Source organism: Lithobates pipiens, unplaced genomic scaffold (assembly GCF_037356315.1).
Source record: "Lithobates pipiens isolate NorthernLeopardFrog02 unplaced genomic scaffold, aLitPip1_a1.2 Scaffold_16, whole genome shotgun sequence".
In the NCBI taxonomy this organism is placed as follows: Eukaryota; Metazoa; Chordata; class Amphibia; order Anura; family Ranidae; genus Lithobates; species Lithobates pipiens.
In genome coordinates this window covers 187,926,185-187,943,432 of record NW_027507748.1, presented here as the reverse complement: position 1 = coordinate 187,943,432, position 17,248 = coordinate 187,926,185, and the positions used below count along the sequence as shown (strand labels likewise).

The 17,248-nt window shown below is 40.6% G+C and overlaps 1 long non-coding RNA gene across 1 annotated transcript in view; it reads left to right on the top strand.

Moving 5' to 3' along the window:
* LOC143984293 (uncharacterized) overlaps positions 1–17,248 on the top strand; it is a 214,741-nt gene that overhangs the window by 59,557 nt on the left and 137,936 nt on the right. Inside the window, exon 2 of the long non-coding RNA XR_013274776.1 lies at positions 4,279–4,464. This is a non-coding gene — a long non-coding RNA (uncharacterized LOC143984293). The remainder of the gene's footprint in view (positions 1–4,278; positions 4,465–17,248) is intronic.

Genomic DNA, 17,248 nt, shown 5'->3' with positions numbered 1-17,248 from the left:
AAAAGAAAGTCCAGGTGTTGCAAACATAACTTAGAAAAAGAGAACAAGTGAACATAGTAAAGCCCAACAAAGGGTTAAGTCACCCCGTGAACAGTTAGGGGTGGCTTGTATGCAACTAAGTGCTGCTCAAGTGACTCGGGGTAAGAATTCAGGCCTAGTGGGTGACCCGCTTCCCCGTTAAGGATATATGAGAATTCCATCTGTGCTACAATTAAGTGTGTGAACTGGCGTTTTTCAATCCGGGCTGAGTGGTCTGCGGTTGAAAGAGTCCGCATTATTATCTCTAGCGTCAGGAAGGATCTTCCATTCTTTCAGCAGGGCGATGCCTCTTTCCAAGGAGTCCACTACAAACGGTCGTTCCTTATAGGTAATAGTAATTTTGGTGGGGTATCCCCAACGGTAGGGGATTTGATGGTTTCATAAAACTTTAGTGATTGTATTCAAGTTTCTTCGTTTTTGTAACGTATGCTGCGACAAGTCAGCATAGAACTGCAAGTGTTGGTGCTGAGGTGGGAGTTGATCTTGTTTGCGGACGCATTGCATCAGCTGCTCTTTTGCATGGTAAAAGTGCATACGGAGAATCGCATCTCTAGGGATTTTTTCTGGGAGGTGTGTCGGTTTTGGCAGACGGTGTATCCTGTCTATGGTTAATTCAATGGCGGAGAGATCAGGCAGTAGGAAGGTGAAGAGGTCAGTCACATAGGTCAGAAGCCTGAACTGACTCAGGGATTCCTCTAATCTTGAGGGTGTTCCTCCTCAACCTGTCTTCAATGTCTGCCAGTTTGTCTCTCACCCAGGTTGATTCCCCCTCCTGTTCCTCGTGGGTGTCCACTAGGTTGTTTATGGTGGATGCAAATTCCCCCATCTTGCCTTCTATATGGTCCACTCTATCTTCCACCACTTTAACTGCCCCGCTAAGTCTATTCATACAACTCATCATATCATACCCGCCTGAAGCGTGCTTCTCAGTGATACTAACACACTCAGTGCAGGGCTGCATCCGATGCCATCCAGCTTTAGTTTTGCTTTTGCTGGGCTCCCGGAGGGAGAGGATGCTGGGGGAGAGGTCTGGTCGCTGTAAGAGTCATTATTTCTAGGATATGAGGCACTGGTAAGCTGTGTCAGCCTGCTATTAGGGATCAGTGAGGGTGGAGGGTCAGCGCCATCTTGCCTACCTCCATGTCGCGGTTGTAGGAAGTAATCCGTTAGCCGTTGTGGCTTCGACGATCCCTTTCGTTTGCCCATCATGTGCCGTATGTGTGCCCCACTCGGAACGCCAGATGCAGATGTAAAAAAACGGGGTCTTAAAAGCCGCTTGTCGCCGTTTTATCCACGGGGTAGCAGGAGCTCTGGAATCAAGCTTCCATTCGGTTCCGCTGCAGGATAGGAGTTGCCTAACTATAAAATAATCCAAAATAAGGTATTGTTGGTACAGTTACTTTGTCTATGATCCTATTTCTTTTGTGTTCTAATCCTGGTTACCTTTTGGGAGTAGAACTTTAGCACCCCTAAAATGCTCTCTATTTCAAACAAAAGTCCAGTTTGCATGAATTAGGCATTGTTATCTTTATTAAGCTGTTGAAGCAATTTCCTCTCTCCTTGTAGTACTTTATTCTACTGCCATGTATCCCCTGTGGCATCCTTTGATAACTGTACTACTATACTAGCTGTGGTTTCTGCATATAGGTCGTTATGTCTTTTCAATAGATTACCTGGTTGGTCTCAACGCTTGCCCAGCAGACATTGTATGGCGATAGCCCTTGGCTTTTCAGCACATCCATAATATGATATGATATGGGACCCCTGCATACCCCTACATAGATGGGCATGGGAGCTTAGACCTTGTGTGGGGATATATGCGAATGGCAGTCTTAAATCCTTATTTATTTACATTGTTTCTTGGTATCTTATGTTGATATATCTTATATTTTGGATTGTGATAGTTTCTGTTTTATCTTAGATCATACATCTCATCTGCATTCCTGAAGAAGCAGAACTTGATTCTGAGAGACACGTAGACTTGAGGGCTGGTCGTATCCTCAACTGGATATACTTCAACATTGATATCTCTATATTATCCTATATCACAGACTGATTTGATATTGTATATCTAAATTTATATTTTTGGGGTGTGACATACTCTTTGGATGAGTTCAATATATAGACTTTAAGATTGGATGCAACTCCGATGAAATAATGATTTCATTTTGAATTCTATTTTATTGACTATAATATATTAAAGATTTTTTTTCATTAGAAACATGTTTTGTGTACCTTAAAAGTCAACTGAGTGTGTGTTTGCTGATTCTTTCAACTTTTTGTTTAAATCAGAATGTGCTACCATTTAATATTTATACCCCCTCGCCCTTTTGCTTGATCCAGATGGCAGCTATAGAGAGACATCCCTAGAAGTGTCATAGGGCTACATCTAGTGCCATCTAGAAAGGGTAGAATTACAAATGAACACTATCTGAGATCTTAATTGGTCATATGTATACATAGCAGCATTTGGTGCAAAATATAAGAGACAATGTGACTGCTATCTTAGATCCTGCCCTATTAGAGGTAGCTTCCGTTAATGCTATGTTAGAGAATGAGCTAGTACAGCTAGACCACCCTATACAATAGTGCAATGTTAGAGAGGTGGCCTATATTAAACTTATTGGAGGGGGGGGGGGGGGGGCTGTGACTGACATTACTACTGATCTAGAGCCTCAGTATCAGCATCATTTATATCATATTGGAACATAATTAGTGCTTTGGAAGAATGTTTACTTTTTCTTTTTCAGATGTGTGTGCTTTTTTAGATGAATTTAAAATCAGGGTTACATTTTTGCATATTTGAAAAATCTGGTGCCAGTTGTACACAACCTACCACATTTCATGTTGCTGGCTGTTAGTAACACATTTAATAAAAACATGTAAAATTTATTAAAAAGTTCCAGACTGAGGTTCTTCCTGCCAAACCAAACTGCATAGGTCCTCATTGATGCTTCTGTTATACAGTTTGTGAATATTGGTGAAATAGTGTCATGTAAAATTGCAGTTCATGTACTCTAGGAACAATTTGTTTACATAGTAGGGTGACAGCTTACCAAACTTTTTTAGCTGTTGGTGCTAGGTATTCTGAAGCTAATTTCATTTTCATTTCTCTTTCAATTTTAACTTGACACTAAGGCTGGCAACAACCATATTTCATGCAATGTCAGCTACTTTCAACCAGTTTCTGATCACAAGAATGACCAAACAGATGAATGATTTTCACATTCTGAAAGGATCTATAATGTTAGTGACAGGTTGCCTTAATGCGTTTAGCTTTTACAACTTAAAAGTGGCTGCCATGCCATGCTGCTTTGAAAAGCCAAAAAGGACAAAGCAGGTCAGACTAGGGCAGCTCTTGTGGTATAGCCCATGATGTTTATATGTTCTTTTATTGAAGAAACATAACACATGATAATAGGCATACCTTTCTCTTTCTCTTATTTGACCCCAGAAGCCTGGAGGCTAACAGTGCCAACATAATATAACTATGAGTTGGAAAACCATGGAGGAGTAGAAAGGGAGGGGGAGGGGTGCTGTTTAAACAATGTAAGGATGGTGTTGGAAGGGAAATCTGAATGAGCTAAGACCAACCATATATTGGCCATATACCTCCAATGAGTTACAACTAACAAGAGGGTGGGTGCAGGGGATCAATGAAAATATGCTTGAGGAGAATGTGCTCAGTTGAAGCCTACTTTAGTTAATCCTTATTGAAGGTGGTCACTTAGAAACACCAGGAGAGGTTTCTGAATTCTGTCTAATGATGTGCATTTCTATAGCACAATCCAAGATCCCTGTTCTAAAAAGTTTAAAATTGAACGCCAGATATTTTATTACATAGTTACATTGTTCCGGTTACGGCTACCGTCTTCTAGGTCTGTGCCAAGAGTGGCTATGTAGTAAGCACAGGGGGTCACCTGCTCAGCACGGCCACCATTAACAGACTGCCTTGTGTTTTTTTTTTTTATGAATATATGGCATTCTCTGATCAAATGGAGATCATGATGTCACCACGCTGCCTCTTCACCTCTCCAATTAGTAGGATATAAGAAATTGCAAACCAATAATATATGTGTTGTTATCATGATTATTATTATCAACAACAGCATCATCGTCATCATCATCATCAACCAAAATAAATAATAAATAAATAAAACATAAAATAAAATATTAAAACCTAAAAATCTATAGGACTTGGTAAAGCAATTTTACTTACATGATCCTCCCCTCCTACAGATTACTGCTGATTCCTGCACTGCAGCCTCTTACTCCTGCAGTTATGCCTCTGAGTCTAAGATCCTTTGACATCATCAAAATGATGAACGGAACACAGACTTGCATTGGATGTGAGGATGCTAAGGAACAGTCTAGCAGTGAATGGAACATGATGGAGTTCCATCTGCTGTGAATAAGGTGGATCAGGTAAGTAACAGTGCTTTTTTTCCCCTAGAGACACCTTCTTAGATTTTTAGGTGTCCTGGAATTGGGCTTTAATTAACACTGAAATGATTTCACCAAATGATCCTAAGTCTGGGCCTTTGGTACATATAATCTCACAAAGTCAGTAATAACATTCAAACTGCTTTGCACAGTACACTGTCATTATAAAATTATGGAAAACATTTTTGCTGCAGTTCAGCATCAAAAGATAAAAATACATATGTGTTGATGGTACCAGTCTCATGATCCATTCTGACTATTACTGAGCCGAATACAAGTTTAAATGAGCTATAACGCAGTTCAAAAATCTGATCAGATTTCACCAAGAGGGTTTATTTTTCTTCTTGAGTGACAGCTTAGGCTGTAAGCAAACACTGCCCATTGCATCAAAAGTTCTTTCACATTTTTTTCTAAATGTACCCTTGATGATTGATTTTTGTTCAGTGTCTGAGACCACAGTGGAACATAAAGCAAAATAGAAATGTCTGCTTTAAATGGATGTAGATTTTTGTTTTCTGTGAAGGGTTTATCAGATGTAGGAACGTCAGCAATTTAATTTTTTTTATTTGGATTGTCATTAATCTACCTTACCTCAAAAAATCCTAGTATACAATGTACTTGATGATGGCTGGAGAGACATGCATACCATACCATGAGATATATAAAGAATGTACACCTGCAGCAAAAATAATATTGCTGTTACCCAGGAGGTGCTGAAGTGTTGGGGCCCACTATCCCACTTGTTAAAGAAAGTACAGTCTAAAAATGAAGCCATGCATGGATACTGAAAGCTGATGGCACTATATAAAATAAAAATATTTATCTTAATAAGGAACTTGTGGTGAAATTACTGAAGAAGACTTTCATAGCAGACATACTATCCATTTTTAGTTTCCCACAATTCTGCCAGGTGCACAAATCTGCATTGTGAAGCAAACAATTAAATGGATATAAAAGTTTCATACTACCAACTTGTTCATGAGGAACAAGGAGGATTATTCTCAGATATTCTCATATTAGGGCAGGTCCATGTGTAGGTGAGTTAGATTGAAGTGTTGGGCATTTCATTCTGGATATAAAGATAGCCAGCCCTACCAGGGGATTTTAGGGGGATGTTAAATGCCCTATATGCTTGGTCCAGGCTCTCAAAGGGTATTAGTGTGGCATTACTGTGACAAAACAACACATAGCATGTGAAGGAGTCATGGGGTTACCAGTTCTTATATGATTAATTTACTGGTATAACTAATGCCACATACACATGATCAAACAATCCGGCGGAAAAGTCCGGCGGACTCTGACTTTTCTCCGCGGTCCCCCTTCCCCAAAGCACCCCCCCCATGTTGAGGGCACACGGCCTGGTACGGCTCAGGACAGGGGGGGTGCTCGCTCATCCCAACCCCCTTTCCTGACCGACCGGGTAGCGTGCTCGATAAGGGTTTGATATGGACCTAGGGGGGGCCCCCCACGCCGTTTTTTCAGTGTAGGGCTTCCCCTTTAAGTCCATACCAGGTGATGGGGCCAGCAACATGCCAATCTCGCCGCCGAAGGCAGCGACATTGACTTCCTTCGCTAGTCCCGGCTACCTGGAGCCGCACTCAAAATGAACGGACTTTCTTCCGTGTGTGTGGGCAAGTCCGTTCATTTCAAAAGTACGACAGATAGTCCAGTGGACTATGTCCGCCAGACCCAGTCCCCCGGAAAAGTCCCGTGTGTGGGCAGGTCCGCTTGTTCCAACAGTCCGGCGGACTTTACAGCGGTTTGTCCGCCAGACTAAGTCCGCCGGATAGTCTGATGTTGTGTATGCGGCTAGAGTAATGTTCTCTAAGTGAGTTTAGCCAGAGCAAGGGTAAATGGTTTGGGGGTTTTAATTTGGTGTTAGAGCCTAGGAGTGCCTTAAAGACATGTCATTGACATCATTGATCAAATATAGATATAGAAGACAAATTAGAAGATTGAATTTTTACCTTTTTATCTGAGAATAAATCTTTATTTGTCCCAAGCATGTTTGAATCCACTCACTATGGACTGAGTCACTACCTCTGCTGGAAGTCTATTCCAAGCATCAACTACCATTTCGGTAAAATAATACTTTTCAAGGTTGGTTTTGAACTTTCCTCCTGTTAGTTTGAAGTCATGTTCTTGTGTTCTTGATCTTAACTTGATATTGAAAATATGCCCCTCCTTAACCTTACTCTCCCCTTGATGTATTTAAAAGTTTCAGTCACGTCTTCCCTTTCTTTTTCTTCCTTAAGACTATACATATTAAGTTCCTGAAGTCTTTCCTGATATTCTTTATCTCTCAGACCTTTCACCATATGATCGATGATATCAATGACATCATCCAAGAGATCCAGACCCTTTGTTTTCATTTAGCACCAGGGAACGAAAAGAGGTCATTCATGCAAAGTGAGTGACAAGAGTGAATCATGTCGGTGGTCAATTGTTTTTGGCTGGCAGGCATTGTTCATCATGATTGACAGGGATTTGCATAGCTGGACAATGGATTATGGATTTAAATTGTAGGACCTTTTTTTTTTCTTGAGTAAAAGACTTGTGTAGCCAAATTGGGGGTTATGCAGGCAAAGATTTTGCACCTGGGTAGCAGAATAGCAAATCCCACTAAAGGGTAGCAGAATAATTTAGAGCAAATGTAATATACCTATGGGTCCATTAGATCCATTTCTTTGTTTAGCTCTACTGAGTAATTGGAAAACAGCAAAAGTTTATGGCATTTGAAATGGTTTCTGTAGGTTCTAAGTATTTGTATTATATCAGTAAAGCCCAGGTTACAAATTATTCTTGAGGCACGGAGATTTGGCACTTTTTTTCCAAATGGAAAGTTTACCCCCAGCACCTTTAGTGTAGCATGACAGCAATTTCTGAGCAGGCCACCTGGGCAAACAGACTCTGGTACGCCAACTATCTTCAGGTTAATTATAGGAGACCTTTTTTCTAGGTTGTTTGTTAGCATGTGTATACAGTTGTCTGTGGTGTGTAGACTCCAGAGAGTCTCCTAGAGTGATTACACTCTTCTCAAGGTCAGACAGTGTTTTGGAACTTTTGTGAATCTCAGACACGAACTATGAAGAAAGCATATCCATCTATGATGTGTACATGTCTAAACCCAGAGCACTAAGTGTCATTTCTGTCTGTTGACTCATTCCTCTGCTATCTGCTTGAGTCACTTCTGACAAGTTTTCTTGGCACCAAGAGAAAAGAGGTGACAAGGAAGGTATCTCCAGCACAGATCCCGTGATTGCCAGCCTCAACTCTTTCCCCCTCCAATAAGAACTCAGCTCCCCTCACCAAGCTCTGCAGAGTGTAATTTCAGCTCCACAACCCCTGCCTTCTGGAAGCTGAGACAAGCATTATAAATTCTGGATTTTGGCTGTAGAGAAGAGAAGATTGCAAACAAACAGGTACATGTATGAAGAAGGCGTTGTTTAATCTCTGTGTATCACCTGAGGCTAGTCACTTCACTGGTTATATGTAAAGGTTTATAATAGACATGTGCAGTTCGTTTAGTTCTGAATTCGTTTTTTAACGAATTTTGACCAATTCGTTCATTTCGGAAATATTAGATTTTAGAGTTTTCGAATTTATGAACTTTCGAAAATTCAGAAATTCGAAAATTCTAAATTTCAGAAATTCGGAGTTCAGAAAATCGGAAATTCGAAAATCTGAAAATAAGAACAAAAATCAAAAATTTCAAAAATCCAAAAATGTGAAAATCTGAAATAATAACTAACTAATAATAACTTAAGTATTACTATTAAATTCTAGGTATTGAAATTGCCTTTCAAATTTAGCTATTAGTGAATGTAATGAATACAAATTTATACAAATTATTTGAAATAATGAATGCCGTATCTAAACAAATAAAATGTAATCAATTAATAATAATAAATAACAATAATAATAATTAAAAAAAAGTATTATTATTATTTTTTATTATTAATTTGTTCCATTCCATTTTTTTAGATGTGGCATTCTTTATTTTGGATAATTCGTAATTTCAGATGAATTTATAAATTTATATATATCAGCCACAATTTGAAAGGAAACTGCAATACCTATAATTTCATAGTTAGTTATTATTAGTTAGTTATTATTTTAAAAAAATTGGAAATTCCGAATTCGAAAATCCAATATTTTGAAAATTCGGAAATTCAAAAATCCAGACTAGGTTTTCGAATTTCCGAATTCAGAATGTTCGGAATGTTTGAATGTTCAAATTCTGAGTTTTCGAGTTTTAGAATTTTTGGAAATGTCAGAATCTCAGAATTTTTGACTTTCTGAATTTTCCGAATTTTTGAATTGCCGAAAAAAAATGAATGAAACGAAAACAAACACATTTTTCAGCAGTGCATCTGTCTAGTTTACAGTCACTTTAACCACTTGACCCCTCGAAGATTTACCCCCCTTCATGACCAGGCGATTTTTTGTGATATGGCACTGCTTTACTTTAACTGACAATTGTGAGATCAGTGTTCTACAGGCCTGTAGAAGGAGCTGAGCTCCGAGCGTGTAGCCTGCTATTCCTGACCACCCAGCATGGTCTCTCCGTGGTGCCTGATCACTTCAGGTGATGTCATATCCTTGCATTTCACACTGGTTCTGGCCGACTTCCTGGTGGCCACAGGACTGCAGAACGGATCCCTTGCCATTCCACTGAGGCCTAGATAATGGTCCCTGATGCCTGGAGAGTTACCGATTCGATCACACAGATGAGCTTGACCTTAATTTACTTCTTGTGAGTGTTTACTTTACTTTGCAATGAAAACTTATCTTCAATACTGCACTGAGGTGGCGTTTCCTGTGTTCTCCTTTCCTCCTAGGCGGAAGTGCAGAATAACGTAAATCTGCTATAGGGCAGTCCCCAAGTAGTTAATTATAGTCTGCTAAGGTTTCAACTGTTGCTAAATTGTGAATGAGATGATGTTAGAAATGTCCTTCAAGCATAATGCAACTTACATTGCTAGCTTTTTGTAATTGATAGTAAGGTTGGCTTAAATCAACTCGCTTTTTGAATCATTCGCTTCACTGGTTCGTCCCTATTCATTATTTTAGGTGGTGTGTGCTTTCTGTCCTTGGTTTTAGAGTCCAGGTGTTTCAGTGTGGGGTTTGGTAATAAAGTGGTCTATTTGGATGCTCTCTGTGCCAACAGGCATCCAAAGGTTGTTTTATTCCAGATGTGGTATGGCTAAGAGTGTGTTTTAGAAAGACAATAGGACAGAGCCTGCGCCCGATGTCTGCAGCACATGCACCGTATACATCGGTGCCGCTATTCCTGCAAATATCTCCTAAACCTTGTAGGTTTGGGAGATATTTCTTGCACCTACAGGTAAGCCTTAATCTAGGCTTACCTGTAGGTTAAAGTGGTTGTAATGGGTTTACAACCACTTTAAGCTCTGTGGACAATGGACTTTTTAGAAGAAAAGAAGAAACTGTAAAACGTGTGGAAATGAGCCGAGAGTTACTTTTGCTGGCTGTATGTAATAGTACAAAATATTTTGCAATATTTCCCATTAAACTTTTAAAAATATTGTTTTTCATTCTGATCACATTATACTATAGCTGACGATATATTTTTAGACAGAGTGGAGAGGTATCAGAACACCTATCAGGCTTTCATTTCTGTTTGTGTCCCTATTAACCACTTCAGCCCCAAAAGGTTTTTCCCCCTTAATGACTAGGCCATTTTTCGCAATACAGTACTGCGTTATTTTAACTCACAATTGTGTGCTGGTTTGAAGTTGTACCCAAATAAAATGTATGTCCTTTTTTTTTTCCACAAAGAGAGCTTTCTTTTCATGGTATTTGATCACCTCTGCGTTTTTTATTTTTTGCACGATAAGAAAAAGAAACACTATTTTTTACTTTCTTGCTATAAAATACATCCAATAAAAATTTTTAAAAATCTAATTTCTTCATCATTTTAGGCCAATATGTATTCTGCTACATATTGGTAGTATAAAAAAAAAAATCAAATTTTTTATGTTTTTTTATTTATTTATTTATTTTACTAGTAATGTGATCAGCGATTTTTAGCAGGACTGCGACATTGCTGTGGAAAAATTGCACACATAACTGAAACATTTGAAGCTTTTTTGGAAACCAGTGACATTATTACAGTTATCAGTGCTAAAAATATGCACTGTTACTGTACTAATGACACTGGCATGGAAGTGGTTAACATCAGGGGCGATCAAAGCGTTAAGTGTGTCCATAGGGGGTGCTTGCTAACTGTGTGTGGGACTGTCTGACTGGGTGAAGACAAGGATCCATGTTCCTGCTTAGCAGGAATACAAGATCTCTATCTTCTCCCCTGCCAGAACGGCTATCTGCCTTGTTTATATAGGCAGACCGCAATTCTACCTCTCTGGGGAATGAAAGCAGATGGCAAGCAGACAGGAGTTTATTTGTTTCGTTGATTCCTGTTGTGTGAAGACCCAGGCATCGACAGTCTCTCTCAGGGTGGGTGCTAAGGAAACATCCCCTGATTGCAGACAAAGTGATAGATCGTCCAAAAAAAATCATCATTATTTTTGTGTTTCACTGTCGGCTCTAATATCTTGTTTGCGAGGTTTCCTAGAGAACTGGTCGGATACGCCAGACTGTTCATTTTTGGTCCGATCTCCTGCCTGTACAAAGGGGGGGGGGACTCTCAGTCATTTCTGGGTATGATGTATCAGGCCATGAGAATTATTCCTCAGGCTGGTAGGATAACTAATAAAGGGGGGCGGCTGGTTGGTGATTCAGCTTCACTGTCACGGTCACACTGTCACGGTCATTCTTACAACACACGCAACTTGTCACAGCATTTCTGTCTCAGCGTTTCTGTCACAGCGTTTCCATCACAGTGTTTTCATCATAGGGTTTCTGTCTCTGTCTCAGCATTTCGGTCATAGCATGATCTGTCATAGCATGTTCTGTCATAGCATTTTCTGTCTTTGCGTGTTTCTGATATAGCATGTTGCTGTCATAGCATGTTTCTGTCATAGTATGTTTCTGTCATAGTATGTTTCTGTCATAGCATGTTCTGTCATATCGTGTTTCTGTCATGGTGTGTTACTGTCATGGCAGTTTTCTGTCTTGGCATGTTTCTGTCTTGGCGAGAATTATTCCTCAGGATGAAGTCTAGTCTCCTTCCCCTGTTTTAGGACTCTGACTCGGTTGTTGAGTCATGAGCAGAAGCACGACATGACTTTAACCACTTTCAGACCGGACCAATTTGCTGGTCAAAGACCAGACCACTTTTTGCGATTCGGCACTGCGTCGCTTTAACTGACAATTGCGCGGTCGTGCGACGTGGCTCCCAAACAAAATTGACGTCCTTTTTTTCCCACAAATAGAGCTTTCTTTTGGTGGTATTTGATCACCCCTGCGGTTTTTATTTTTTGCGCTATAAACAAAAATAGAGCGACAATTTTGAAAAAAAAACCATTATTTTTAACTTTTTGTTATAATAAATATCCCCAAAAATATATAAAAAAACATTTTTTCCCTCAGTTTAGGCCGATATGTATTCTTCTACATATTTTTGGAAAAAAAATCGCAATAAGCGATTATTGATTGGTTTGCGCAAAAGTTATAGCGTTTACAAAATAGGGATAGTTTTATAGCATTTTTATTAATAATTTTTTATTATTTTTTTTTTACTAGTAATGGCGGCGATCAGCGATTTTTATTGTGACTGCGACATTGTGGGGGACCCATCGGACATTTTTGACACATTTTTGGGACTATTGTCATTTATACAGTAATCACTGCTATATAAATGCAATGATTCCTGTGTAAATGACACTGGCAGTGAAGGGGTTAACCAGTGGGTGGCAGTGTAGGGGTTAAGTGTTCCTAGGGGCATGTTACTAACTGTGGGGGGGTTGGGCTTTCATTTAGTGAACACTGATCTCTGCTCCAATCACATGGAGCAGAGATCAGCGTCACTAGTTGCTAGGCAGAATGGAGAAATGTTGTTTACAACGGCACTTCTCCATTCGGCCGCTCCGTGAGACGATCGCGGGGATGCCCGCGGCGATCGAGTCCACGGGTCCCGCGACCGGACTCACGGGGGTCCTGACCAGCGCGGGGTCCTGGCGGCGCGCTCCCGATGGCAGGGCGGCAAATTTAAAGGGACGTACATGTACGCCCATTTGCCTGCCCGTGCCATTCTGTCAACGTACATCATCGTGCGCTGGTCGGCAAGTGGTTAAGCTTGTAGGACCAGTTTTTGTGTGACTGGAATGGTAACTCCATGTCATTCTCCAACCATGAGCAGGGCTGTCGAAGTGTTTCAGTCACCGCTGACTCAATTGGTTTGACCCCAGGAAGTTTTTCGTCTGCCCTAGTTTGCGCATATTTCGTTCATTATTTGCCCAATTCTGGCAGTTAGAGTCACATACGGACCTGTTGGTCAAGGAGCTCAGTGTCACAGAGGGTTTGGCCAATTTTCGTAGCCAATTTTTTAATAAGGTGGATCAGGTGGTTGGAAGATTTCTCAGGTTCCTGACTCTGGCTTTGATGTATTTTGCCACAGTGTATTGGCCTTATTCGCCAGCACGTTCAAGCATCTATCAGGTGTCCTGCACTTCAGACCCCTGCAAACTCCTGACAGTTCGTCCATTTTTGCGGCTCACCCTCTCAAAACCTCCCTTACCAAGAATAGACAGACAGGCCAGGGGTTTGTGGAAATTTTACAGAGCTAAACTAACTTAACTGGTGTCCATTTTGAAATGTTCGATCTTCACTGCAATTATTTTTCATGGACTCCTTGAGTCAGCTCTTGCTCCCTTTTCCCTTACGTATCCTCTCACTACAAGCAGTTCATTCTGTGTTTTCTCTGTAATTAGACTTAATTCAAATCATTACGGCACATTTATTTGGGTTCTAGGCAGTTTCCCAGGTTCCAAACAGGGGGTCCCTTCTTATCATCAATTCGTGGGATGCTGGAAGTCCTCCTGTTCTAGCTGATACATATTAGATCCATATCCTGAAGCCATCAGGGCATTTGCTACTCTATTAGACAGGTTATTACCAACCCTTCATCAAGCTTTCTTATCACCCCTACTTTTGTGTCTTTTTTGCCCTCTTTTAGGCGTACTGACCGGCTAGGCCAAGGTACACCTCAGGTCTTGGTAGTTAGGGTATTGCATTTCCAAGTGAAGATTGACTACAATTGCTTTAAGAATTTAGATGGTTGTATCTCACACTGGATGTTTACCTGAGTTCAGAACACATCTTTTGTAAAGATTAGCTGTAAAAACTAGAAATGGACGGTGGATTAAACACCAGTAGACTAGTAGTAGATTGGGCTATATTCTCAAATCTCAGCTGATTGCAAATTAGCGCAATCCAAGTCTGATATTTCAGTATGCCAGTCTTTATTGTCTTTTTGTGCATGTGCCTTCTTTTCTTACAGCCTAATGAGACTGTAATAATGTATACATATACAAGCCCCCATAGTAAACAGGTTGCTTTGGTGACACTAGTGCAGGCTTGCTCCCGAGCCTCACTGTCTGTGTTTATTGACATAGCCAGCTGGACTCAGCCCTGGTTCCCTGCTTTTACATTACTTGTTATGAATCAAACAGCAGCAGGCGTCAATGAGGAGGGAGAGAGCAGACAAAGCCTCTGCTCTCATGCACATCGCTGGATAGGAATCAGGCTCAGGTAAAAAAGTTTCTTTAGAATGCATTATGGTAAAAAAAACTTCTGTCTTTAGAATCCCTTTTTTTCCATTTTGAATAAAGTAGAGAAGTAATTTTAGTTTTTGTTGTCTATGTCTTAGCCCTTGTACACACGGTCGGGCATTTCGATGGAAAATGTCCGATCGGACCATGTTGTCGGATAATCCGATCGTGTGTGTCCATCGGACTGTTTCTGTCGGAATATCCAACTGACAAAGTTTTAGAGCTGAGCTATAAAATTTTCCGACAACATGATCCAATCGGATGTAGAGAATTCCAATCGGACAAAGTGCCACGCATGCTCAGATCAAATTACGAGACCAAAGCTATTGGCTACTAGCCTGAACGTAGTCCCGTCGTAATTAAAAAACGTCATCACGTTACGAACGATCGGATTTTCCGACAAATTTGTCCGACTGTGTGTACAAGGGCTTATAGGGCAGATTTCCCTCACTTCCTGTCCTGGATATAAAAAAAAGGTCAAGCAAACCTCTACAAAGGGAGGGGTGTTGTCCCTATTCCCCCATGGGACTATATCTCACCTTTAATTCTGTTCTAAGAACAATGGTAAAATGTTGGATTTTCTCATCAATTTCTGTCCTGTTGGCAACAAAAAAATAGAGTGGAAGATCCTTCCATGTGGGGCACTGACAGCCATTAAAACTTGATGGGGCTCTAAACCTTCCCTAGTTGTGATTTGCAGCATATTAATTCCTTCCGTTTGCTGGAGTATGTTGTTTGATGAGTCTATTAAAGTTCCCAATTATTTTAACTTTCTGGTATGTTGGGTTTTTATACCGGATCGACGCTTCCTGTTTTATTTGATTGTTTTTCTCATCTGGTCATAAGAGATTGAGAGCAGCGGCCAGCCACTAACCCTCCCCAACTCTTTATATCCACCTGACTGGACACTTCCATGCACTGGGACTTTTGTTGGTTTAAATATCTACATTATATTGTGTATGTTCCTGTACCCACCTGGTGGTCACTACAGCACCCAGTACCTTAAAAGAGAAGTATGTTTTTTTTTTTTTGGCTATTCATACTTACCCAGGTGGATGCAGCATCAGACCAATGCTACATCTGTCCCCTGCCGTTTCTTCACTAAGAACCGAGCCAACAAACATTTCCGATGGCTCGGTTCTACCACCTCCCCGAGCAGAGAGCTGCTGTCATTCAGCATCTCTCCTGCTCTGCTCCTCCATGCTCACTGGAATGCTGAGCTGTGGAGGGGTGGGCAGAGGCTGTCTCAGAGTCTTGCCGAGACTACCATCAGTCAAGGCCGCTGGCAGATACAGACTTTCTAAGTTGGGATGATGCTCTGCCTTGACTGATCCTGGTGACATCAGCGGAGAGCGTACTTTAGACCGATCTCTGCTGAAAACGGGTCATAGGAGTGAAAAACTCCTGTGACCCTTAGGAGGAGCCCAGCCTAAAAAGCTCAGGCTGGACTTCTCCTTTAAGAGCTTAAGAATGTGTGCTATGGGAATATGGACCGTGCAAAACAAATCTAAATTAAACATTTTGGCTATACATACACTTTCTTGCCTCCTTTCTCCAAATGCCCTCCAGCTGTGATAAAAAAACACATATTTTCAAACACAAGGTTATGCTCTAATTGTAAAATAGCAACAAAACTAAGTAAATGTAGAAAAAAAACAAGAATGAAAAAAAAGGCCTGTGAAGCTTTGCACATTACAATTTTCCTGAAAGTTATATAGTATGTACACCAAAGAAAGCATTCCATACCACATGTATCAGTCTGCAAAAAAAATAAAAAATTTATTTTTACAGTGTTTCAGTCTGAGAGTTTTCAAATGCTCACATTCACTATTACTAGTTTAAAATATCTTCTTTATTTGGCAAGTACTATTGCCTGCATTGTTTCCCATTAATTTCTTCCACAAGTTCTTCCTACTTCAAAATCCTAAAGTATTGAATTCCATACGTTTAGGACATCTGAGAAAAAAAACACATTCATGTGATGTCTCAATCAATCAGATATGCAATCATCCAGACAGACTGTAAAGTAAAACAGACAAAAACCTTACATGTGACATTTAAGATGCAACCAAGTAAAAAACAATAGCATATAAAAAATGAAAGTGCACATAGAACTGAAAATTTTCATTCCAGTCCTGTCTCATTCTATAAAAATAGAAAGGACTTGGTGGTAATGAAAGTAGTGCTAACTGCAGCAAGTGAAAAGATAGCATCAACAAGGAAGTGCTGCAACAAAATATCACGTAATTCCAGCCAACTGATTGACACTGCCCACTTACATAGTTATGGGTGAGGTTGAAAAAAGACACAAGTCCATCAAGTCCAACCTATGTGTGTGATTATATGTCAGCAATACATTGTATATCCCTGTATGTTGTAGTCATTCAGGTTCTTATCTAATAGTTTTTTTAAACTACCGATGCTCCCCGCTGAGACCACCGCTTGCAGAAAGGGAATTCCACATCCTTGCCACTCTTACAGTAAAGAACCCTCTATGCAGTTTAAGGATAAATATAATTTCTTCTAATTTTAATGAGTGTCTTATTAAACTCCCTTCCTCACAGGACGCATGCGTGGCAGCTCTTAAGATGGCCGCAAGCATCTAGAGCTCTGCACCACCACGGCCCCATAGAAGCATTTAAGAATGCTCCCCCGCACTCCACACAGGGATGTACGAGCGAGGGGAAACCCCCGGGAACCCATTAATGTCCACCGCGCAGGCACAAAGAAGCCTAACATGCCAGATGACAGCTGCTCTCAGTCCCCCGGGTCACCCGCCGCCTCCTCTCCTGTCTGGGGGTGGGGGGTCAGTCCTGTCTGCACTCACTCACACACCTACCCAAGCAGTCACACACACACACACAACACAAGCTGTTCTCGGACAAGACGCTGCTCCGCTCTGCTCAGCTCAGCTCCACTACCCCTCTGCTGATTCAGATTTTCGTGCCAACAGCAACAGCACCTGATGGTTTGTGTGTTTTACTTTCAATTTTTCTTTATTAAAGGTTTTCCATATTAAACAAAATGACAATATTCATATATTCAGTCAAGTAATACAAAAGTGTAGTACA